Source organism: Ahaetulla prasina, chromosome 6 (assembly GCF_028640845.1).
Source record: "Ahaetulla prasina isolate Xishuangbanna chromosome 6, ASM2864084v1, whole genome shotgun sequence".
Lineage (NCBI taxonomy): Eukaryota > Metazoa > Chordata > Lepidosauria > Squamata > Colubridae > Ahaetulla > Ahaetulla prasina.
The window spans coordinates 80,616,623-80,641,835 of record NC_080544.1 but is presented as its reverse complement, the minus strand read 5'-3'; the positions used below and the strand labels follow the sequence as shown (position 1 = coordinate 80,641,835).

The following is a 25,213-nucleotide window of genomic DNA, read 5'->3' as shown; positions in this document are numbered from 1 at the left end:
GCCGCACACTGCTGGCTCATATTTAAATGATTCTCCATTAGGACTCCACATTTTCTCTCACAGTTACTCCTATTGAGTCAGATTTCTCCTAATCTGGACCTGTACATTTGATTTTTCTTGTCTAAGTTTAAATCCTTATTTTTGTCTACGTTGAATTTTATTTTGTTAGATAGGGCCCAGGGTAAAGTCTGTTGAGATCCGTCTGGATCCTCATCCCTCTTTTAAATCTCCTTCCTACCTATGGTGAGATAAGAACTTCCTCTATTAGCTGGCCATTGGGCTTTTGATGCTTTGCATTGTAATAAAACAATTCAAGGTTCTAACACATATTAGAAATTACTAGGCAACTTATTTACTTGCCTATTTTACTCCTTTCATGTTCAATTATTTTAATTCTACCCTTTCCAATCCATTCATAAAGAATATGTAAACTTTTGGCCAAGAATGAATGAATTTTTGTTCATTGATTCCAGCCAAATTTAACTAGTATTGTTATTCCAAATATGGAGACATTATGTAATGCCAGCTTGTGGCACAATTTTTTCTCAGCTCAGTTCCTATATCTGAACCACAAACATAGCTGAATGTAGAACATGAATGTATGAAGCTCTTTAAGAGTGAATCATTCAAAATCAGAGCTGGTGTCTTGCAAAGCATGCATTGAAGCATTCATCGTGGAGTTTTAAGCAGTCATTCATCTTTATTGCATCTGAAAGAAGGCAGTGCTGCAACCCCATTTTAAAGGACATCCTTGGACTCAACAATATTGTATATCTTTCATCCAGTCTTTGACTTTCTCTTCTTAGGGGAGATTGTTGAGAGGGTGGCTGGTGTTCAGCAGCAGAGGGCAATGGATGAAGCAGATTACCTGGGCCATTTAAATTCTGGGTTCAAGCCAGGGTATAGTACTGATACAACATTGATTACATTTCCAGACGACCTCGGAAGAAGTCAGGATTGAGATGGTATAACTGGCTCAACCTTCCAGAAAATCATTGGCAGTTTTTGATACTATTAATCAGGATAGCCTTCTGGAATTGGTTCTGGGGATTAAGAATGGGAGGCACCATTTTGTTGTGATTCCTGTCCATCCACAGAGACCACTTCAAATCAGTGTTACTGATGCCTGCAGTCTGGGGCTCCTTATAGCTACGGTCACTTGGCACTTCTCTTCAACGGCTACATAAAACTTCTGAGTGAAGTCATTTGATGGCATCTTATATGGTGGGATCATCAGTAGGCTGATAACACCCTATTATACATCTCTATCCCTGCCTAGGTAGGTGTTACTACTGTAGTTCTGATTCAGTGCCCAAAAAGCCTGTGTGGATCTGGCTGAGGAAAAAGTAACTCTGTCTCAACTATGGCAAGATGGAATGGCTTTAAATTTTGAAGCCTCAGTCTGGTGATGTCATCTTTGACTCTAGACTTTTCCCAACAAAACTGCTCCACAATTTGGGTGCCTTCACAGCTCCTATTTGAGGAACAAGCTGTTGTGGTCTGTCAGCAGCCTACGGAGCTGGCAACGGAGTCAGACAGCAATGCAGCTGAGTGAGGCCAGGGCCATCGGGAAGTGAGGTGCAGACTCCAGAGCCTCAGAGACTGATAGTAGTGAGGCAGAGGAACAGGAAGAGCCTGTTCCTAATGCACGCATGAGAAGAGCTGCCAGAAGGCAAGAGCAGCTCAAGCATAAAGGACAACTCGAGAATAGGGCCAAGAGATGATTGGCCCCTCCCATAAGGCTTAAAACAGACCAGCACCGGCGTTTGAGCTTTCCCAGAAAACAACATTGGTAGCTTCGTCTTCTGCTTCATCTTCTGCTTCGTCTATGTCTTGCCTTTATTTTTGTGACTTGTGAACGTTTGCCAAGAAAGGCCTTTGGCAGTTTGCCTAACTGGACCAAGATTTGCGAAAGAACTGAGGAATTTGTGTTGGGAGGCATTTGTTTTAATTTGAGTTGAACGACACTGGGAATGAAGTAATTCCGAGCTGTTTGAATAAAGTTTATTTGTTTTTTCACGGACTGAGTTTCTTACTACCTACTTGGGTCTGGGTCACAACACAAGCGGCCAGGGGGACTTTGTAACGATTCATCATGTGCATCGTTGGGAGGCCTTGCTCGTATATGCCTAGATTTTTTAGTCTTTTCCCCATTGGACTACTGCTGTGCACTCTACATGAGACACAGGGCTGTCCTTGAATATCATTCAGATCTTGAATCTGGTGGCATGGACATTATAGAGCACCCTTAGGTTCACCCAGGTTATACCCTCCACTCAAGTTATACCCTTTCTTGTGCAGACTGTACTGTCTTCCTCATTTATCTCACAATGTAATTCAAGCTTCTGATTATTACCTTTTAAGTCCTGCTTGGAACAAAACCTGGTTATCTTCAGGACCACCTTTCCCTGTGGGTATCTTTCCATCCCATGAAATTAGATACTACAGGCATCCCTTACCTTAAATGTTGCCATCTCTTGCTATCTAGGAGGTATGCCTTTTCCATAACACCTCCCTGCCCTGTGGAATACCCTCCCTCTTGAGATCCAATAGATCCCTACCATCTACATCTTTCAGAAGGCCTAAAGAGCCAGTTCTTCCCTTCAAGTACTTTGATAGCGTTAGCACAGAGCCTGAGAGTGGTGGTTTTGGCTGCATTGAAAGCGATTAGTTGTAGCACCAGTTATTTTTTTAATTGCTTTTATGGAGTTTTGGTTTTGCATCCCTGCTGTGAGCTGCTCAGAGTTGTTTCTCTTAAGTTGGGTGTTGTTATGAGCTTTATGAATGAATTAACTAGTATCTTGAAAAAACAATATCTTTCCTAGTTTGTTTCTTCTAGCTCACAACTTCTTTGAACAACTTTGTTTTTCATCCAAAGTATTTACAAATCTTGTGATTACATTTCTTGGCTTTAATATTCAGATGAGCCTAGAATTCTACATCTTTGTCTGAAAGCAAGACATCTAGCAAGAAGTTATTAATCTCAGAGATAAGATATCCAATTAAATCAGACTTTTCCACATTCTCTCTGATGCCTTTAACTCTTATTTCTTCTCCTCTGGTCCTAGACATCTGCTAAATCTAGTTTAATGTCTGTAATATCTTTTTGAACTTTTACAATATCAAGTTCATTTTTTATAGCATAGGCATATGTTTTCCTAGAAGTCTGTGCAATTTCTGGTATTTGATAAAACACTTCTATAAGTTGTTTATTAATGTATCCAAGCTCTTTCATACCTTGGCAGCTCACTTGCCTCATTATCCCTTCAGCGCTCGTTTAAGTTGCTTAATTGTATATGCCACTGAGCTAAAATCCAAATCTCATAATTTTCTAGCCTCTTTCAAAAGGTTTTCTTCTTTTCCATTTCTTCTTCCTGATTACTAAAGGGCAATTCCACTTGGTTTCTCTATTTAATTCCTCTGCCTTTTTGTGAAGTTCCCTTTTGGACATTTTTCTTATTTAATCTTATCCCTTAAAAGAACTCTGAATAGATTAGAATGGTTAAACATCTCAGAAGGGCTGGTTCATCAACAGCTCAGCACAATATCTTCACTGGTGGTTAGTTCTGCCCTGCAAAACCTCTAAATAGTTCTGTCTTTAAAGCTGAAGGTAAAGGTTCCCCTCGCACATATGTGCTAGTTGTTCCTGACTCTAGGGGGCGATGCTCATCTCTGTTTCAAAGCTGAAGAGCCAGCACTGTCTGAAGATGTCTCTGTGGTCATGTGGCTGGCATGACTAAATGCCAAAGGCACACGGAACACTGTTACCTTCCCACCAAACTTGGTCCCTATTTTTCTACTTGCATTTTATATGTGCTTTCGAACTGCTAGGTTGGCAGAAGCTGGGACAAGTAAGAGGAGTTTACCCTGTTATGTGGCACTAGGGATTTGAACCGCTGAACTGCTGACCTTTTGATCGACAAGCTCAGTATCTTAGTCACTGAGCCACTGCATCCCTATAGTTCTGCCTTTAGCATCTTTTAAATGCAGTCAGGGAGAGGGGGGTCAGCTTGATCTTCATAAAGAGACTGTTACAGAGAGCCAGGCAGTTACCAAAAAGCAGCTCTTTTTGACTTCAGCCTCCTGAAAATAAGGCACCAGGAATGATTTGTCCAGCATATGGCTTAATAGATCAGGCTCATTCTAGTTGGAGCAAGCAAAACCCTGTCAAAGACCTTGGAGTTTTCATATCTAATGATCTAAGTGCCAAAGCCCACTGCAACTACATAGCAAAAAAGGCTCTAAGAGTTGTTAACCTAATCTTACATAGCTTCTTTTCTTAAAACACCACACTACTGACCAGAGCATATAAAATGTTTGCTAGGCCAATTCTTGATTACAGATCGCCTGTCTGGAACCCATACCACATTTCTGACATCAATACAGTTGAGCGTGTCCAGAGGTATTTTACGAGAAGAGTTCTCCACTGCTCTGTAACCAACAAAATACCTTATCCCACCAGACTTGAAATCCTGGGTTTAGAAAACTTGGAACTCCGTCGCCTTCGACAGGACCTGGGTTTAGCTCATAGAATCATCCATTGTAATGTCCTTCCTGTTAATGACTACTTCAGTTTCAACTGCAATAATACAAGAGCAACCAATAGATTTAAACTTAATGTCAACCGCTCCAATTTGGATTGCAGAAAATATTATTTCTGTAACAGAATTATCTGTACTTGGAATACATTACCTGACTCTGTGGTCTCTTCTCATAACCCCCAAAGCTTTAACCAAAATCTATCCACTGTTGACCTCACCCCATTCCTAAGAGGACTTTAAGGGGCGTGCATAAGAGCACAAACATGCCTACTGTTCCTGTCCTATAGTTTCTTTCCATATATATATATATATATATATATATATATATATATATATATATATATATATATATATAGATGTGCTTATACTTCCTTGTTTCTCATCATATATATGTTTACATATTATATAATCTTTTTGTGTGATGCTTGTGTATATTGTTATGACAAAATTAAAGAAAGAAAGAAAGAAAGAAAGAAAGAAAGAAAGAAAGAAAGAAAGAAAGAAAGAAAGCCTATAAATATCCAGATGCCAAGACAGAAACACTTTTATAAAACAAAAACAGCACTTTGAAATGTATTTGTAAACAAATGTATTATTTTTGGAGGAAAAAAAGTACAATGAGCCGAACCAAATTAGTCTTATAAGTCTCTCTTTCTTCATAAGAAAAATATACTAATTATTATTTACAGATTTAAAAATGGGCATTTCTGGGGCAGAGATTTTATTAGGACTGTAGTAATTTCGCATAGTAAATCCCTATCTGTGCCTTACAAACAAGAAGGAAAAAAACAGCTTAAACTTAAAGGCTCTAAGCATTATACTATAATAATAGCTTGCCAAGTTAAACCTGAACAGCAGGGGGCAGTATTGCTTCATTTTAACACACTTCTCTCTAAATTTAAGCTCCTAATAGCATTTGAAAGAAAAGTAGAAGAGGAGAAAGAGTTTGAAAATATTACAATATGGATTCAGGGAAAATTATACTGTGCAGCCCAGTAATAAAAAAGAGAGGTGTAATCAATTTGGGTCAGTTAATAGAAAGGACACCACGAAAATAGTTGTTGAAAAGAATACGCACAAACTGATCTTGCTCTGAAAAATGGCCTTTTATTGCTGCCTAAAGGGGGCAGAGCATTCTTCTGAAATCACTTTTCCTTTCCACAGTCACCAAATTACCTGTGATTTGAGGGAAGACAGGAAGGCAGATATGCCACAATAATGCATAGATATATGAAGGACCACTAGGTGGCAACACTTAGCCAATTTTGAGTAAATTTAACAAGGTTGCCTGTTTAATACTTGGATAGGAGATAAAGGTACTTGAAGAAGTTCGACTCTGAAGGCTAGTTTATTTTAAAAAAAAGGAAAAAAAAGAAACCAACCTTGAAATTTGACCGTGGCAGTGTACTTTTGTGTTGTTGGCAAGAAAATTGCATGAATATATCAGTGGTAAAATCCAATTTTTTACTACTGGTTCTGTGGGTGTGGCTTAGTGGGCGTGGCAGGGGAAGGATACTGTAAAATCTCCATTCTCACCCCACTCTGGGGCCAGCCAGAAGTGGTATTTACTGGTTCTCTGAACTATTCAAAATTTCCGCTACCGGTTCTCCAGAACCTGTCAGAATCTGCTGGATTTCAGCCCTGGAATATATCCATATAATTTTATTTTATTTATTTATTTATTTTGTCACAACATCATACAAAAAGATTATATAGTATATAACCATATAAACATATATAGGAAGAAGAAAAGAAAAACAATAGGACAGGAACGGTAGGCACGTTTGTGCGCTTATGCACGCCCCTTATGGTCCTCTTAGGAATGGGGTGAGGTCAATAGTAGAAAGTTTTTGGTTAAAGCTTTTAGGATTATGGGAAGAGACCACAGAGTCAGGTAAAGTATTCCAAGCACTGATGATTCTGTTGCAGAAGTCATATTTTCTGCAATCTAGATTAAAGCGGTTAACATTAAGTTTAAATCTATTGGTTGCCCTTGTATTATTGCAATTAAAGCTGAAGTAGTCTTTGACAGGAAGGACATTACAATAGATGATTCTGTGAGTTAAACTTAGGTCTTGTCGAAGGCGATGGAGTTCCAAGTTTTCTAAGCCTAGGATTTCAAGTCTGGTGGGATAAGGTATTTTGTTGTTTTCAGAGGAATGGAGAACTCTTCTTGTAAAATATTTCTGGACACGTTCAATTGTATTGATGTCAGAGATGTGGTGAGGGTTCCAAACCGGTGAGCTGTATTCTAGAATTGGTCTAGCAAATGTTTTATATGCTCTGGATAGTAGTGTGGTGTTTTTGGAAAAGAAGCTACGCAAAATTAGGTTTACAACTCTTAGAGCTTTTTTTGCTATGTAGTTACAGTGGGCTTTGGCACTTAGATCATTTGACATGAAGACTCCAAGGTCTTTAACGGGATGGGGGTCGTCTGTAATTCCCAAACATTGGACTTTATGTGGCAGCAAGGTTTCTTTCTTAATAATTTTTACTGAAGAATTTTACACAATACAGGTAGTCCTCGACTTATGACCACAATTGAGCCCACAATTTCTGTTGTTAAGTGAAAATTTTGTTAAATAAGTTTTGGCCCATTTTACAATCTTTCATGCCACCCTTGTTAAATGAATCGCTGCGGTTGGTAAGTTAGTCATTCAATTGTTAAGTGAATCTGGCTTCCCCATTGACTTTGCTTGTCAGAAGGTCGCAAAAGGTAATCACGTGACCCTGGGACACAGCAATGATAATAAATATGAACCAGCTGCCAGGCATCTGGACTTTGATCACATGATCATGGGGATGCCGCAAAGATTGTAACTGTGAAAAACGGTCCTAAGTCACATTTTTCAGTGTCGTTGTAAACTTTGAATGGTCACTAAATGAACTGCTGTAAGTCGAGAACTACCTGTATGTGAAAGCAAGTTGTTTGTGATTTTTTTTGTTCTCACATATGAACAAATACTGCAACTCTTATCCAAATAACGTATATATTGCTTTGCACTAATTTCCATGATTGAATTACTGACTATTGTAAGCTGTTTAGAACAGGGATCTCCAACCTTGACAACTTTAAGACTTGTAGACTTCAATTCCCAGAATTCCTCAGCCAGCTTTGCTGGCTGAGGTATTCTGGGAGTTGAAGTCCACAAGTCTTAAATTTCCCAAGGTTGGAGCCCCTGGTTTAGAAAGCTTGACAATTGACCGAATTACCAATGTTATGACGATACGATAGTGATTATATCATGATATATTTACAAAGCTGGGCACTCTATTCTGACCAGGCAATTGGTCCATCTTGCTCATCAAGGTTCACTTTGGCTAAGTAATTTTTTTTATCTATTAATCCTATCTAAAGAAGACAAGAAGAACATGAATTCAGTTTATACTCTAGATTCAAATTACAGAAAGAATCCTATCCAGTACATTGAGGAGTACAAGCTCAAAAGAATCCCAGATGGTGCTACAAGGTCTCAGCTTATCCATTTCACTGAGTTCTGCCAAAATGGTATCTAATCAGACTGCACACAAGTGGTTTTACCTGCCTAAAAAACTGCTCATTTACCCAGTGTGTTTACATGGACTTTGTACTTCCTGCTCTTTCTCTAGAAGGATTGTAATAATTCTGAATAGAGCAGATAAAATAAATGCACAGAACTATTGTTGCTTTGAGCCAGTGGTGAAATTCAAACTGGTTTGCTACCAGTTTGCTGACTGTGCATGCACACTGCATGCCAAACACACGTTGCATGCACAGTGCACACCAAATATGCGCTCTGCATGCACGCACATGTGCAGTACATGCCAAAAGGAGGCTTGGGAAGGTAAGTAGAAGCAAGGGGGGGGGATTAGCTGTGACACATGATTTAGCTTTGCTAGGATTTCCTGCTTTCTAGCAAAGCTAAACTGTGCTGCGCAGCTGATTCCCCCGCTCTTCTACTTACCTTTCCAAGCTTTCTTTTGGCACACGCTTCTCACCTGCCCATGTGCACGATGCACCAAAGGAGGCTTGGGAAGGTAAGTAGAATAGCGAGGGGGGGAGATCAGCTGTTGCACACGATTTAGCTTTGCTAGAAAGCAGGATATCCTGCTTTCTAGCAAAGCTAAACCCATTGCACAGCTGATCGTCGGAAATACCAGTTCGGAGGAACCAGTAGCTGTTAAGTTCGGGAAGTAACGAGGCTGGAGACCAGGGTAGTGACAACAGCTCTTTAATATAGGGTGAACCCAGCAACAGGCTGGGGCAAAAACCTCTCCTTTTATACAGTTCTGCTGGAGGCTTCGTCCAATCAGCAACGTGCTGATTTCCCGCTCAAATATTTAAAGGCACAACTGTTAATACATAACACTCCTCCCCTCCCAGAAAACACTTGGTCTTATTTACATATTTATTCACATGTTATTTTTCGACGTAGTCACGCAAATAACCTGGGCGTCTCCTAGTTCTTTCTGACCTGCGCGGTTCAGTTCTGGGTGGTGTTTTGAGCTGGTCGGAGGGGCTGTTTTCTCCTCCCAGCTCTTTCTCTAGGCCATCGGGCTCTGGATTATTGGCCGACTCTTTTTCTTGGCCATCCGGCCTTGGATTAATTTTGGAATTTTCCTTGCTGTTTCCCTCGGGGACCTGATGGCGTCGCTGGAACTCTGGAATCTCAGCTAAGTCTTGCGCCTCCCCCGGGTCATTATCGGCTGTGGATTCAAAGTGGTATTGGTCATTACCTGTCTCTGTTGGTTTGGTTTGGCCAGTTATTCGTTTCCTTAACTGATCTATGTGGCGCCGCCACATTCGGTTGTCTGGTAGCTCTACCACGTACGATTTTGGCCCTGTTACTTTTGTTACTTGTCCGGCGACCCAACTCGGGCCGTCCCCATAGTTTCGGGCCCACACCCGGTCGCCTATGCTCATTTCCTTGTTTTTCTAGCTCCCCTTGTAACCCTCGGGTGTGTAATGGGGTTCAAGCGGTCAAGTGGGCACGGAGTTTTCGTCCCATTAGCAATTCGGCTGGGCTTTTCCCGTGGCTGTGCTTGGGGTTCTGTGCTGGACGGCTAGGAAAAGTCTATTTTGTTTGCCAGTCACCTGGCTTGAGCCTGGACAATGCCTCCTTAGCGCTCCGGACGGAACGCCTGCAAGGCCATTCGACGCAGGGTGGAAAGGTGCAGAGAGGGCATGTCGGATGCCTTCCTCTGCCAGGTACTCTTCAAACTGGGCTGCCGTGAATTGGGGCCCATTGTCGGACACCAGAGTGTCCGGCAACCCGTGAGTTGCGAATAGGTGGCGCAGGGTTGCGATTACTGCTTCGGCTGTGGTGGACTTCATAAGTATGATCTCTAACCATTTGGAAAATGCGTCCACCACCACTAGGAACGTTTGGCCGTGAAAGGGGCCAGCAAAGTCAATGTGGATTCTTGACCAAGGCCCTTGGGGCTTTTCCCATTCTCTGACTGGGGCTGTTGGGGGTAGCGGTCTGGACTCTTGGCAAGCTTGGCATTTCCCTACCCTCTCAGCAATCTCTGCGTCCATGAGTGGCCACCATACATAGCTTCTAGCTAACCCCTTCATCCTTACGATGCCTGGGTGACCCTCGTGGAGGAGGTCCAATACCTTGCCCCTTAACTTAACAGGAATTATTACACGATCACCCCATAACAGGCACCCCCCTTGAGCCGAGAGCTCATCACGTTTCTTAACAAATTCTTTGAACCGTTCGCCCGGCGCAGCGGGCCACCCTCTCTGTACCCAACCGAGTACAGTCCTTAACACAATGTCCCGGTATGATGCCCGAGCCACTTCCTTTGATGTGACTGGGCCAGAGTCCAACGAGTCAATAAGGAGGATGGGTGTCCCCGGAGTGGGGGATCACTTTGCGTGATCGACTGGCACCAAAACCCCCTGATTTATGAGCTTGTCCAGCTCCTTATCGATTTTTGGTTTTAGGGCAAAAGGGACTCTCCTCGCCTTAAGCCTAATGGGGGCTACCTGGGGGTCTAAGTTGAAGGAAATAGGGGTCCCCTTGTACTTGCCCAGGCAGTCCTTGAAGACATCTTCGAACTCGTTAAAGAGAATGTCTTTCAAATTGCAGTCACTTCTGTAGATGCCAGTCACTCCCATGCCCAGGGCACGAAACCAGTCTAGTCCCAACAGACTGGGCAGAGTTCCTTCGACGATCGTGATGGGCAGGGTCTTTTTGTGAGGGCCGTACTCGACTCGGACGGAGGTGGTCCCTCGAACAGGGATGCGATTCCCCTGGTAGTCGTGCACTCGTAGCCGCTGTGCTTGCAGATGGCGCTTGACGGACGGCAGCGACTTCGCCAGGGTGTCCCAGGACATGATGGTGATCGCTGATCCCGTGTCCACTTCAAGCCTGCACCGTACTCCCTCGATCTTGGGCTTTGTGAAAATCTTCTTTCCACTTTGGTTGAGGCGCGCCTATAATGACAGTCGTTTGGTTAGACTTGGCGCCTTTCTTGTTTGAACCAATCGCGGGCCGCCTTTCCGGTTCCGCTTTGATTGGCCGATTTGAATTTTCGGCGGAAGGTTGGGCCGCTCTGCAAACCTGAGCTAAGTGTCCTTTCTTCCCACACCGCCGGCATGTTGCGTCTTTAAACCTGCAGCGTTGGCGCTGATGCTGCCCTCCGCAGCTTCCGCACTCGCCACGGTCCTCAGTGTCGCGTTTCTCGGTCCGGCAGACCCTTCCTCATCCTCGCCTCACCTTCGGATTCGGACTGAATCTCCTCCTGGTGTACTGGCGCTGGCTTTGCGCCGCCTTGGATTGAAGAGGCTTTGCAGAGTCTCTGCTGCTTTAGTAGACATTTCGTGTGCTCTGGCCTCGCCCAGAGCGGTGGCTAGTGTCAGGTTGCTCCTGGCTAGCAGTCGCCGCCGTAGGCGGATGTCCTTGACCTCGGATGAGTTGCTCGAGTAGCACTTCGCCTAAGTCTCGGTATCCGCAGTCCTTGGACGCCTTCTTAAAGCGCCATGTAGTCACCGATGGACTCGCCTCCATCTGTCTACGTTCTCCAATTCAAACCGCTGCACGATTTGGACGGCGCCGGTGCGAAATGGTTCTTCAGCAAAGTCTGCAGAGTCGGCCACGATACCGATTGTATCGGCGTTGGCTCTGCCAGGGCTTCCGCAATCTCGATTACCTCCGCCCGCAATGGCTTAGGAAGTAAGCCCGCTTGCGGTTATCAGGGATCCTGTAGTTCGTTGGCTTCTAGAAAGCTTTCAAACGGGTCATATATGTTCCCCATTTCTCCTTGCCCGGGTTGTACGGTGCGGGTGGCGTGTTTGCCATTTCCGCGTTTCTGCCCTGAGTTTGCTGGGTTCGGGACTAGCGTGCTTCAGCTCGGTTCTGGTTCTCCTTAGCCTCGAGATCCCATCCTCGTCGCCAATGTTAAGTTCGGGAAGTAACGAGGCTGGAGACCAGGGTAGTGACAACAGCTCTTTAATATAGGGTGAACCCAGCAACAGGCTGGGGCAAAAACCTCTCCTTTTATACAGTTCTGCTGGAGGCTTCGTCCAATCAGCAACGTGCTGATTTCCCGCTCAAATATTTAAAGGCACAACTGTTAATACATAACAGTAGCTAACTACCGGTTCGCCCAATCTGGTAGCTTTTGAAACTACCAGTTTGCCCAAACTGGTAGCTTTTTTTTACTACCAGTTTGCCCGAATTGGTAGTTTTTATCACTACCAGTTCATTTGAACCAGACAGAACTGCTTTGAGCTCTTATTACCTTTCTGTAGACTTAAATGTGAACTCCTACAGTGCTTGGTCACTAGTAATTTATAGATATTACCCATTCTAAGTGTCTTTTATTTGCTTCATTTTCTCTCAACTACTCAATAAATCAAGGAGCCACTTGGAAATGGTAATTGGGGAAAGACTTGCATAAGTCTCATCCATTACTTTCAGTTTTGGAGATCATCTGGGTGTGAGATGAAACTGCCCACTCTCAGGATGCCCTCCAATGCCTTCATCCGAGAGGCTATCTGGAATCCCTGTATATTTACTAAAGGCCTATGAAGACCATTCTAAAGATTACCTTTCACATGAAGGCCCAAGGCACCATGATGTATCATCTGACAAGGAAGTGATCTGACCACATTGAAGGACAGATTCAGTGTTCTCCATTCTTATGACTCATAAGCTATGAATTAAGGCTTATGACTGCCTATCTAAGTTATGGCTGCAATTACCTGTGTCAAGAACATGAATCTATAAGATTACATTCCCAAGGTATGAAAGTTGAAGTAATTCAATAAAAGAAGCCCAGGGAACTCCTCAGTTAGCACTAAGCTAACATGCAGCTGCTTATCAAGGGATCTGGGCAGAAGGGTGATTGGCAGTTATCATCTGATTCCACTCAAAGGTGCTCACTCCCAGCCAACTTCAGGGCAGAATTACTTGCCACTGTGAGTGTTTTATACAACACCAACAGAAACTCTCTTCCCTGGCTTTGCTGTTGTAGCTGCTGCAAGACTTGAAACTCAGGTGACAGGAGTATATTTCTGACAAGGCTAAATCTTGGCTGATACACGGATAAGTCTGAGTAACATATGTTTAGTCTTCATTCATCACAACTTCTTAGATTAATGTAGTCTTGGTGGACAAATATTGTACATGGGGTTTATCAGCAGTAGCTGGAAACCAAGGCACCCAACAATTTGAACACCTAGGTCAGGGGTCAGCAACCCACGGCTCTGGAGCTGCATGTGGCTCTTTCATCCCTCTGTTGTGGCTCCCTGTTGCTAGTTGGCTCCACAATTGATAAGGCTTTCAGTTAGGACAGGTAGAGGAAAAAAGGATGCCACACTAGGAGGAGACTCTGTGGTGGGGGAACCAGACTTCTGGTCAGCAGAGGAAAAAGGAGCTAGGAGGAGACTATGATGGGGGAACCAAACTTCCGGTTGGCTCCAGAAGTGAACGGGAGCTTCCAGTTAGGACCTTTGTGGCTCTTTGAGTGTTTAAGGTTGCCGACCCCTGACCTAGGTCCAGATAGGGGCAACTGACTTAATGCAAGTTGTTTTCCTGCAGTGGCTTATATAATGTTTCAGCACCATTCCTGATCCTGGCCCCCAGTGCATAATCCCAAACAATAGGTCCTTCTCATGTAATCGGTTCCATCTATACCCCACCACTGTCTGGCCATGGCACCCAGCCACATACTCATAGGACTTAAAACTACAGTAATTATCCAATTTATGCTCCAAACTATCCACCTGCTTCATGAGCCTTCAAACCTCAGTGCTGTCACATCTTTCAGAGCAGTGGAGCAGCTCTTTCAGCATTCTCAGATTTCACACAATTTATTAATACACTACCTGGATTGGAGTTCCCAAGCCCACTAGATCTTTCCAATTCAGCCCAAAGTCAACTCTACTAATAGGTCTGTCATGAGTAGCAAGTTTATATCATAGACTTGTATGTCTCTCAATTCATGTTAGAATCCAGGCAGCTTAAAATCAAGAAAACTAAAATACAAACTCAGAATAACCCAATGTCAGCTCAACACAAATAAGTCCCACTCAGCAACTTCTTACAATCTATTTCAGCTTTTGCATTGAAAGGACTTGGAAGAAAATGGTCTGTTCTGAAGAAAAAGAGCATCTGGACTCCAAGATTCATACTCTGAAAAGGGGGGATTTTGCAACATGTTGTCCCAGCCAAAATGCGTTGAATGGGTAGATTGTCTGAGCACAAAACCCTGAACATAGCAAGGGCTCAAACCATAAATGCAGCTCTCATAAAATCAGTATTACTCAACTAAACCCGTTATTTCTAGTCAGCATGTAGGCCAATGTAGTTCATATCAACTGCTGCTTCAAGGGTACATATCTCCATGCTAGACTACATAAAACAAATAATCTAAGATGATAAAGACACATGTTACTATTTTCAGTGTCTAATAAGCCAAGGAAGACTACAACTGGTCCAAGGCAAAGGCATTTTAATGATGACTTTCAACTGCTGATCCAGCAGCAACCTTTAGTCTAGAGTACAGCTGTCAAACTCGCAGCCCGCAAGCCAGATGCGTCACGCATTAGCTGCACCTACACCCGGTTTAGCAAAGGGGGGAAAGTCATGATACATAAGGTGATGTTGCCATGACGAAGCAAGTTTGACACCCCCGATCTAGATTTCTAGATTGCATCCTGTTGAGAAAACTTGGGGGATAGTTGCATACCATCCAGTCCTTCACAATGTTCAGGCATCAGATCAAGATATCTATTTTCTCTACCGTCCAGCATGGAGATCTAAAGCTGGATATCATTAGGATGCAAATGACAGTATATTCAGAACCAACATCTTGAAATTCTTAAATACCATGAGTAGTAGACAGGAAATCTATTTGAGATACATTCAGTTTCAATTTAGACTAAAAGGAATTAATAGAACATGTATGTACTTTTTCCTGTAATATAATATGTGCCTGGAGTTGAACAAAGAATATGGAAACACACTGTAACTTCACAGCATCACCAGATGGCAGCCTGAGATTATAGCGCAGTTCCAAGAAAGACTAAAGAAACTGAAAAGTGGTTAGTACAGGATGTAATTCAGCCACAAATTGTAAACATGTTTGTCTTTTCCTCTGTTAGTCCATAATATTAATATAACACATTCTATTTTTTTTCAAAGATGAAACCAAATTTGTAAAACAGCTGAACATTAACAAGAATCTGTGCCATCCAAGATATGCTAAACAACTTGTTGCCAAAATCTTCACAACAACTACAGAAAAAATGGCTATCCTGAGAATTATATGGTACTTCACATCCAAAGTATGTGCAATCTAACCATATAGGCCTAACCTACAAATTATTACAGAAAGGTCAGTAGAGTAAAATGCAACTTATTGTTCCAATTTCCTCACATTCACAGTGTCAGGTTCTTTTGTCTATTAAAAAGACAACCAGTTTGATGTAATGTTTATTACATTGTTTGGTGTTTATAAGAAACCAGGAGACTGATTTCTAGTTTCACCTTACGCATGAAAATTGTCTGGGTGTACGCAACTCACCTGACAGGGTTATTGCTGTGGAGAAAATAGGACCAGGATTAAGGTATTAGGTATGTTTGCTGCCTTGAGTTGTATAGTTTTAGAGCATAAGAAAAAATCTAGATGGAAATACATTGTTTGAAGAATTTTCTTCACACGTTTGGAAAGGTAAGTTTCCTAAACATACGTAGTCCCTGACCTGCAATCAGTCACTTAGCTACCAAGTTACAAAGGACCTTTCCAAATTACACCTGGTTTTCTGACAGCTGTTCTACCCCAGCAGTCATAGTGTTTGGCAACGAGAGTGTTTGGCAACCAATCTACATTTATGGTTATGAATCTGCACTACTATTAATCACTGAATCTGCACTACTATTAATCGTTTCATAATTCCCATCACCAATCTCTTTCCACTTATGACTGTATGACTATAACTTGTTGCTGGCAATCCTTATGATTTATATTGATATATTGATCATCAATTGTGTTGTAAATGTTGTACCTTGATGAACGTATCTTTTCTTTTATGTACACTGAGAGCATATGCACCAAGACAAATTCCTTGTGTGTCCAATCACACTTGGCCAATAAAAAAAATAAAAAAAATTCTATTCTATTTGTAGTGTCTCACAGTCAAGTGACTGCAATTTTTGGGGGGAATTTTTTTTGTTGGAAACTGGTATAATTTGCTGGTTCTCAAGTTGAATTTTTAACCCAAATTTTGTTGTTGGGTTCCTTTGTTTTGGTGTTCTACACTTTTGACTCTTTGAAAAAAGAATCTGATTAGCCTGATTATATCCTAGAGACATAAGGAACTCTACCCAAAGCCTTATGTCAGTAGTTTCTTAACAATTTTGATTTTCTGTTTTGATAAATGTTTATCTGCCAAAGCTACTGAGACTGCATCTGAAGAGGTGGAAATCCAGTAACTAATTATCTCAAACTCTCCTTTCTATTTTAAGTACCCCAGTCTCTAGTCTAAGTACTGTGTCAACTGGTCTGCCCATTAAAAGTACAAAGAACCGCCCTGTAAAACTTAGCCTGCACAGTCTTGAATTCATTATGTGGAAGTCCACTTGTACCCCATAAAAGTTAGGCTACGGATTTCACCTCTAAAGTTTTAAAACTGCTGGGATCAATTCTTCTCCTTTAGATAATTAAAAACCTTTAAACAGCCCTTGAGGGTCTTACTGGTTTTTTCTCCCTGAAATACTCAGTGTGGTCCTTCCAGATCTCCAGATGATTAAAAAAAAAAAAACAGATGAAGTTATGGATCTGTTTCATTTTATTTCCCTTGATTATCCGTCTCTGGGGTTTCACCTTTTTGGCAAATACTATAATTTTGCTTTGTGAAAGTTAATGTCTGGCATGTTGTCCCTGCAGAATGGATTATAGCTTTTACGGCTCTCTAAAGGCCATTTGGAATAGTGAAATAATTGCTGCATCATCAGCATGTGGCAAGATGGGAGTTTTGTTGCTTGCCAGTTGGAGAAGTTGGAAATCTGGCTTGTTTAAGCATTTGGGCTACAAAATGAATGTAGATTGGAATAAGGCATTAACATTGAACCTTAACATTTTATTTTTCCATAACAGTATATACTAGCCATTTCTATAATGGCATATCAATTTAATCAGTAAAACCCAAAATCAAAGTTTCATTTTTTTCCCCACCTCAAGTACAAAGTCCAGGAACAGTCTCCAAGTAGAAACAAAAGTACTTTTATTCTTTTCTTTGATCAAAATGGTCAATTTAGCCATTGCCTTATTCTACTGCAACAGAGGGAGTAGGCAGTATTTTTTCTTTTTTCTCTCTCTTCCTCTTCCCCACCCCTCTATGTCATACTATTTGCTCCTTTCTGCATAATACCACTTTTAAAAACATTATTTGTGGTTTACATCTCACTATTAGAAAAGTCAAGGCTGTGGTTTTCCCAGTTGCAATGTAAGGCTGTGAAAGTTGGACCGTAAGAAAAGCTGAGCGCCAAAGAATTGAGGCCTTTGAACTATGGTGCTGGAGAAGACTCCTGTAAGTCCCTTGGACTGCAAGGTGATCTGCTCAGTCCTAGAGCAGATCAACTCTGACTGCTCTTTAGAAGGCCAAATCCTGAAGATGAAACTCAAATACTTTGGCCACCTAATGAGAAGGAAGGACTCACTGGAGAAGAGCCTGATGCAGGGAAAGATTGAGGGCAAAAGAAGAAGGGACGATAGAGAACGAGGTGGCTGGATAGAGTCACTGAAGCACTCGGCATGAGCTTAAATGGACTCTGGGGGATGGTAGAGGACAGGAAGGCCTGGAAGAATGGTGTTCATGGATCAGACATGACTTCACAACTAACAACAACATTAAAAAAGTATTATTAGCACAGTATTTCTGGATGAAAAAAAGACAGACAAATTGACAGAAAAAATATGTTATTTTATGTTGTTATTTATGTAAAAGACTTATATGGCCACCCATCATATGTGCCACAACCATAGGTATCTCACAAAACAGCACCAAAAACATCAAAAAAAAAAAAACCTAGTAAAATATAACTAAGAATCCCAGCATCCCAAAGGCAAACACTCCTCCCCACATCAGCATTCAACTGTCCTAAAGGATTCCACCCTCATTCTACTCCAGTGGTTGGTGAAAAGCCAGCAATTCAAAGTTATCCAGAAGATTAGGAAGGTAGGATCTTAGGTGAAGGATCTCTACATAAGATGTTCTTAAATTCCTAGTTTCCTAAGTTTGTCCCATAAAATTGCCTTTGAATGGTTTTAAAAACAAACATAAAGTTCAAGAAGGAGAAAGAGATCATTTAAATTAAAATATATATTTTTCTATGAAATGGTATACAACTAAATTGTGTTGAATATAACCAGATTAAAAGTTTTTTGTTCATACCCAGACAATAAGCTTTACCCATCAATTTAGACTGATTCCTCAGGAGGCCTGGTGGCTCAGTGGTCAGAGTGCAGTATTACAGACAAACTCTGCAAACTCGGTACAGTCTGGAGTTCGATCGTGATGGTGCTCAAGATTGATTCAGCCTCCCATTCTTCTTGGTAAAAGGTAAAGGTAAAGGTTCCCCTCACACATATGTGCTAGTCATTCCCGACTCTAGGGGGCAGTGCTTATCTCTGTTTCAAAGCCAAAGAGCCAGCGCCATCCAAAGACGTCTCCATGGTCATGTGGCCAGCATGACTAAATGCCAAAGGCGCATGGAACGCTGTTACCTTCCCACCAAAGGTGGTCCCTATTTTTCTACTTGCATTTTTTACGTGCTCTCGAACTGCTAGGTTGACAGAAGCTGGGACAAGTAATGGGAGCTCACCCTATTACACAGCACTAGGGATTCAATCAACAAGCTCAGCATCTTAGCCTGAGCTGCCACGTCCCTTTCTGGGGTATTATATTCAGAATATATTCAGAATATATTATTTTATTCAGAATAAAATAAGGGCCCATATTATTGGGGGCAATATGCTGGCTTTGTAACCACTCTGAGAGTGCTGTAAAGCACCATGGGACTTTAAGTGCTATTGCTATTTAAATTTAGTGTAGTGACCACTAGTTGAGACTCAATCAGTTTGGTAGTATTAGCCTTGCAAGGTAGACTAGACAGGAAATATGGCTGATGAGCTAAGTCCACTTTGTTGTAAGGTTATACTAAAAGAATCTTGCAAGCCTGAAAGTACATTTATCACCACATACTTTTACAGCTGAAGAAACTAGGGAGAGTCCTTTCTGAACTGTTGCTCTACCAATATTCCTACTGTGACTGAAGTTGCCGTTTAGCCAGGGGTGAAATTGGACAGGTTTTAATAGGTTCTGGAGAACTGGTAGCGGAAATTTTGAGTAGTTCGGAGAACCAGCAAATACCATCTCTGGCTGGCCCCAGAGTGGGGTGAGAATGGAGATTTTGCAGTATCTTTCTCCTGCCATGCCCACCAAGCCATGCCCACAGAATCATTAAGGAAAATTTTTGAATTTCACCCCTGCTTTTAGCTGACCATTCCCTGGGCTGCATCTGTTTCTCTCTCTCCTCCCCCCTTCCGGTCATTCTCACATAGGGAGCTGCTGGTATGGTTACTGCAGGACAAAGTTCATTAACCAACTCCACAGCAGATGGCTTGGATTAGAGAATGTATTCAAGTGCTTCTCTCGCCTGTGCACTAGAACATGATTACTTGGGCTGGTTGGCAGATTACCAAATTGATATTAATTTGGCAAAAAAGAAAGAAAAAAGAATCCATCTTCATAATTGCTCAGGAGATAGATAGATATAATGGCCACCTGTTTTTATTCACTAAGAAGATTCTTCTAATGTTTTTTGATAATTCCTGCAGACAAATCAAGTTATGGTAGTTATAAATTTCTTTCTACATTCCATACAGTCTTTGTCAAGGCATGCCTGGCCTTTATTTCTCTGCTAGCGTATCTGCTTATTTAGTCAATAAAACAAAACTTTTGTAAATAACCAAGACAACTGTGATTGAAATGGTTCAATATATCCAAGTGATGTCATCTCATTTGTGAAGCTTGAACAGATTTCTCCTATGAATGACAAATTTAGCCATGATGCAGTATCTTTAGTAATCTTTTGTTCCATTTGATTCAGATAACAATGCCATTAACAATGGACAATATCCTTAACAATTTGATCATTATAACAATGTCCTCTTTTGCAGCATGGTGGCCTAGACATGAAAATGCTCTCCTCTCACTTGGAAGTGTTGAGAGTTCAATACTAGATAGCAGCAGATGTTTCTTTATCAGGGCACAAAGAGAAAATATTTGCTGTGAACTCTGCATGGGCATCAGGAAGGCATCTGGCCAGTAAAAGCTCAGCAATGTTCAATCAACCTGACTCCACCCCAAATAAAGGAATTAAAAGAGTCATAAAAATAAAAAAATGCCCTCTAATATTGGGTTCTATAATTATCATCTGGGGATACATGCACAGATACATGCAGGGAAATATGGTCACTATCTAAGCATGACTCAACTATCATATTCATGAAGTTGAGGGCAAATTGTAAGACACCAATTAACAACACATAACATACCCTATTGAAAGTAGAATTCTACTTATTTATTTCACTTCAGTGAATCATTACATGTGTACAGATGAAAGCAAATAACCAGCTATTTCAAGTAAAATCCTGCTAGATTACAATTATTAACTTTTTATTGAAAAGTTCTTCCTTCACTGAGAAGTTCTTCCTTCATAGAAGGACTCATGGTTAGGTCATTTGCAAGACTATCTCTCTTTATTTCTCCCTATATACAAGATCTGACCAAATAGAGATGTTCTTGATTGCCTCTATTAAACAATGCCATCTGATGTGGCCAGGAAACATGCCTTTTCTACTGTAATGCCTACCCTAATAAAAGAAACTATTTCCATCCTCTAGCCTCTGGGATAAGGATGGTTCTGCCCTTGATGGTTTTTTGTAAGATATAGAAATATATAATAAGATATAGAAAGAGAAATGTTATATATAATATTTATGGGCCATGACACCCTCCTTTAGGGGCTATTGGATTGACTGAGATTGGTCTCAGATGTGTCACAGTTTTTAATTCTTATTGATTTGAAGGTATTTATTGACAATATTATTTATTTGTTTGTTTATTTATCATATTTTGAAACTATCCATCTCCCTTAGAGAGCTACTCTGGGTGCTGCACAAATAAAATATGAAAATATAAGAACAGTATACAAAATACACTGCTCAAAAAAATAAAGGGAATGTTCTGTCCTCCTTCACCTCCATCCGAGTAATGGCTTAATTAGCCGGCACTATCAGCTCTGGCAGCAAAATATCAAGCGTCTGCCAAGTATCTCTGTTATCTCGCTCAACGCTGATGAGTCACCCAGGAACAAACTTCAGCTCTTAGTTAATCAGTTGATTTGCCTGCTACGAAGAGGCACAGCAGTTCTTGCTGCCTTTATATCTTGTGGGGTGTGGCTCCATGACTCAGCACTTCCTAGGCCTGCCCCACCCCTGCTTCTGTTGTTCCCTCCTCTCCTGCCTCCGGAACCTAGGGTCCAACCAAGCCTGATTGCCATCAGCTGGGTCTGAAGGCGTGGCCTGTGGGGGGAAAAGAGTCAGGGGACGGAGGCCTCGTTATCTCTTCCACCTGGCCTGCCTCAGGCTCCTGGAGCTGAGCCAGGGAAGCTGGTGCTCCCGAGGTAAGTCCTGATGGCCCTTCCCCCTCACTTTCCAAGTCACTTTCTGGCAGGAGGCCCAGCTCGGGGGGCGCAGACACAACAGGGAACACTTAAACAACACAATGTAACTCCAAGTCAATCACACTTCTGTGAAATTAAACTGTCCACTTAGATAGCAACACTGATTGACAATCAATTCCATATGCTGTTGCACACATGGAATAGACAACAGGTGGAAAACATAGGAAGTTAGCAAGACATCCCCAATAAAGGAGTGGTTCTGCAGGTGGTGACCACAGATCACTTCTCAGTTCCTATGCTTTCTGGCTGATGGTTTGGTCACTTTTGGATGCTGGTGGTACTGTCACTCTAGTGGTAGCATGAGATGGAGTCTACAACCCACACAAGCAGCTCATCCAGGATGGCATGTCGATGCAAGTTGTGGCAAGAAGGTTTGCTGTGTCTGTCAGCATAGTGTCCACAGCATGGAGGCGCTACCAGAAGACAGGCCAGTACATCAGGAGACGTGGAGGAGGCTGTAGGAGGGTAACAACCCAGCAGCAGGACCACTACCTTCACCTTTGTGCAAGGAGGGACAGGAGGAGCACTGCCAGAGCCCTGCAAAATGACCTCCAGCAGGCCACAAATGTGCATGTGGCTGCTCAGACGGTCAGAAAAAGACTCCATGAGGGTGGTATGAGGGCCCAACGTTGATAGGTGGAGGTTGTGCTTACAGCCCAACACCATGCAGGACGTTTGCATTTGCCCGAGAACACCAAGATTGGCAACTTCGCCACTGTGGTCTTCACAGATGAAAGCAGATTCACACTGAGCACATGTGACAGATGTGACAGGGTCTGGAGATGCCGTGGAGAATGTTCTGCTGCCTGCAACATCCTCCAGCATGACTGGTTTGGCAGTGGGTCAGTAATGGTGTGGGGTAGCATTTCTTTAGGGGCTGCACAGCCCTCCATGTGCTCGCCAGAGGTAGCCTGACTGCCATTAGGTACCAGGGTGAGATCCTCAGACCCCTTGTGAGACCATATGCTGGTGCGGTTGGCCCTGGGTTCCTTCTAATGCAAGACAATGCGAGACCTCATGTGGCTGGAGTGTGTCAGCAGTTCCTGCAAGATGAAGGCATTGATGCTTTGGACTGGCCCGCCCATTCCCCAGACCTGAATCCAACTGAGCACATCTGGGACATCATGTCTCACTCCATCCACCAATGCCACGTTGCACCACAGACTGTCCATGAGTTGGGGGATGCTTTAGTCCAGGTGTGGGAGGAGATCCCTCAGGAGACCATCTGCCACCTCATCAGGAGCATGCCCAGGCATTGTAGGGAGGTCATACAGGCATGTGGAGGCCACACGCACTATTGAGCTTCATTTTGACTTGTTTTAAGGATATTAGATCAAAGTTGGATCAGCCTGTAGTGTTGTTTTCCACTTTAATTTTGAGTGTAACTCCAAATCCAGACCTCCATGGGTTGCTCAATTTGATTTCCATTGATAATTTTTGTGTGATTGTGTTGTCAGCACATTCAAATACTGTACATTGTGTTGTTTAAGTGTTCCCTTTATTTTTTTGAGCAGCTTATATAGCGTATTACATAATATATAACATAAAATAGTACATTAAACAGAGACAAGGGTGATTAAAATTCAATGTTAAACATTGATTAAAAGGCGAGAAAGGACTTTTAGGTCACTAACCAGGTCCACCCTGTGGGGACATGGGTTGCAGGCCCATGTTTTCATACTCAATTACAATCCAATGATAGTTGCATCTGTGAATGGAATACTATATTAAACCAAACAAATACAGAATGCAGAATACAGAGTAATAAAGTTACAAAGGGGCCTTGGAGGTCTTCTAGTCCAAACTCTTGCTCAAGCAAGAGACACTATACCAGTGATGGTGAACCTATTCGACACCAAGTGTTGGGCTACAACCCGGAAGAGGAGCTGTCCAGGGCACATGTGTGTGCCAGAAAATGAACTTCCAGCCAGCTAGTCTTCTGGGTTTTTGGCGAGCATGCGTGTGCAATGATCAGCTGGCCAGTGTGCATACTCATGCAGGAAAATGAAAAACCAGTTCTTCCAGTTTCTGGCACTGCTGCATTCACGGAGGCCAGCTGATCATCGTGCATACATGCGCGCCAGAAATCCAGAAGAGAAGCAGGTGACACTGTGTGTGCCAAGCGACATGGCTTTGCATTCCACTTCGGGCACGCATGCTATAGGTTCACCATCACAGCCCTAAACCATTCTGGACAAACAGCTGTCCAGTTTCTTCTTGAAAACCTCCAGTGATGAAGCACCCACAATTTCTGGAGATAAAGTGTTCTATTGATTAATTGTTGTCACTGACAAAAAAAAATCTTCTTAATTGTAGGTTGGTTTTCTCTTTGATAAGCTTCCATCTGTTATTTTCTGTCCTTCCCTCAGGTGCTTTAGAGAAGGGTTCCCCAACCCTCAGGCCATGACCCACTACCAGGATGTGGCCTGTTCACAACCAGGATGTGAGCTGGTGCATGCATGTACATTCACAGCTTGACTCATCCGAGTGGCGGGCAGGCATGCATACACATGTTGCAGTCCAACTGCATATGCATGCACGTGCACGCCGGCCGACCACCCACATGAGTTGAGCTATGCAGCTGTGCTTGTGTGCTGACCCATCCCTCACATGGCCCAGTTCCTCATTCTCCCTTCCAGCTGGGCTGCCAAAGTACAAAAGTTGGGGACCACTGTTTTAGAGAATTAATCAACTCACTTTTCTCTTCCCCTAAAATCCTGGCATCCCTAATCCTTCTCTTCATCAGACAAGATATACTCAATTCCTGCAACCATTCATTGTTTGCTTCAGCCTCCAGTCCCCTAATCACTTTTGATGCTCTTCTCTGCATACTTTTCTAGAGTCCCAACCACCATTTTTATATCCCGGTGACCAATATTCCAAGTGCATTCTTACCTCTAGAATATAAAGCAGTACTAACACTTCAATTGACCTTGATACTGTTCTTCTGTTAATGCAGCCTAGGACTTCAGCAACAGTCCTATGAATGAATGGATGAATAAAAATGAATGAATGAAATTTTGGAATAAAAAAAAAGAATGAATAAAAATGAATTGACTAAAATGCATGGAATCATGCCAATCTACCCAAGCATTAAAATCCCTTCTGATTATTATCAAAGCTGTAGGCTTAATTCAGGGCTGAAATGCTCCCGGATCACACCGGCTTGCCCGATTAGGTAGCAATGGCAGCTGCTGGTTCGGAGGACCGGTAGCAAAAATCCCTGCCCCCGCCCCCTGCCCCTGCTGAGCCGCACCATCAGCAGAGGTTTTTTTTTTTTTTACTTTTAAAAGTTTTTCTTCAGCCGAAAACATGCCTTTAAAAAAAAAAAAAACTTCTGATGATCGCGGGGTTGAGCAGAGATCATCAGAACACTTTAAAAGTTTTTTTTAAAAAAACCTCTTCAGCCGAAGGGGAAAAAAGGGAAAA

At 42.3% G+C, this 25,213-nt stretch overlaps 1 long non-coding RNA gene across 1 annotated transcript in view; it reads right to left on the bottom strand.

The window, feature by feature from the left end:
- LOC131200366 (uncharacterized) overlaps nt 1-25,213 on the bottom strand; it is a 32,563-nt gene that overhangs the window by 6,963 nt on the left and 387 nt on the right. Inside the window, exon 2 of the long non-coding RNA XR_009155599.1 lies at nt 24,680-24,764. This is a non-coding gene — a long non-coding RNA (uncharacterized LOC131200366). The remainder of the gene's footprint in view (nt 1-24,679; nt 24,765-25,213) is intronic.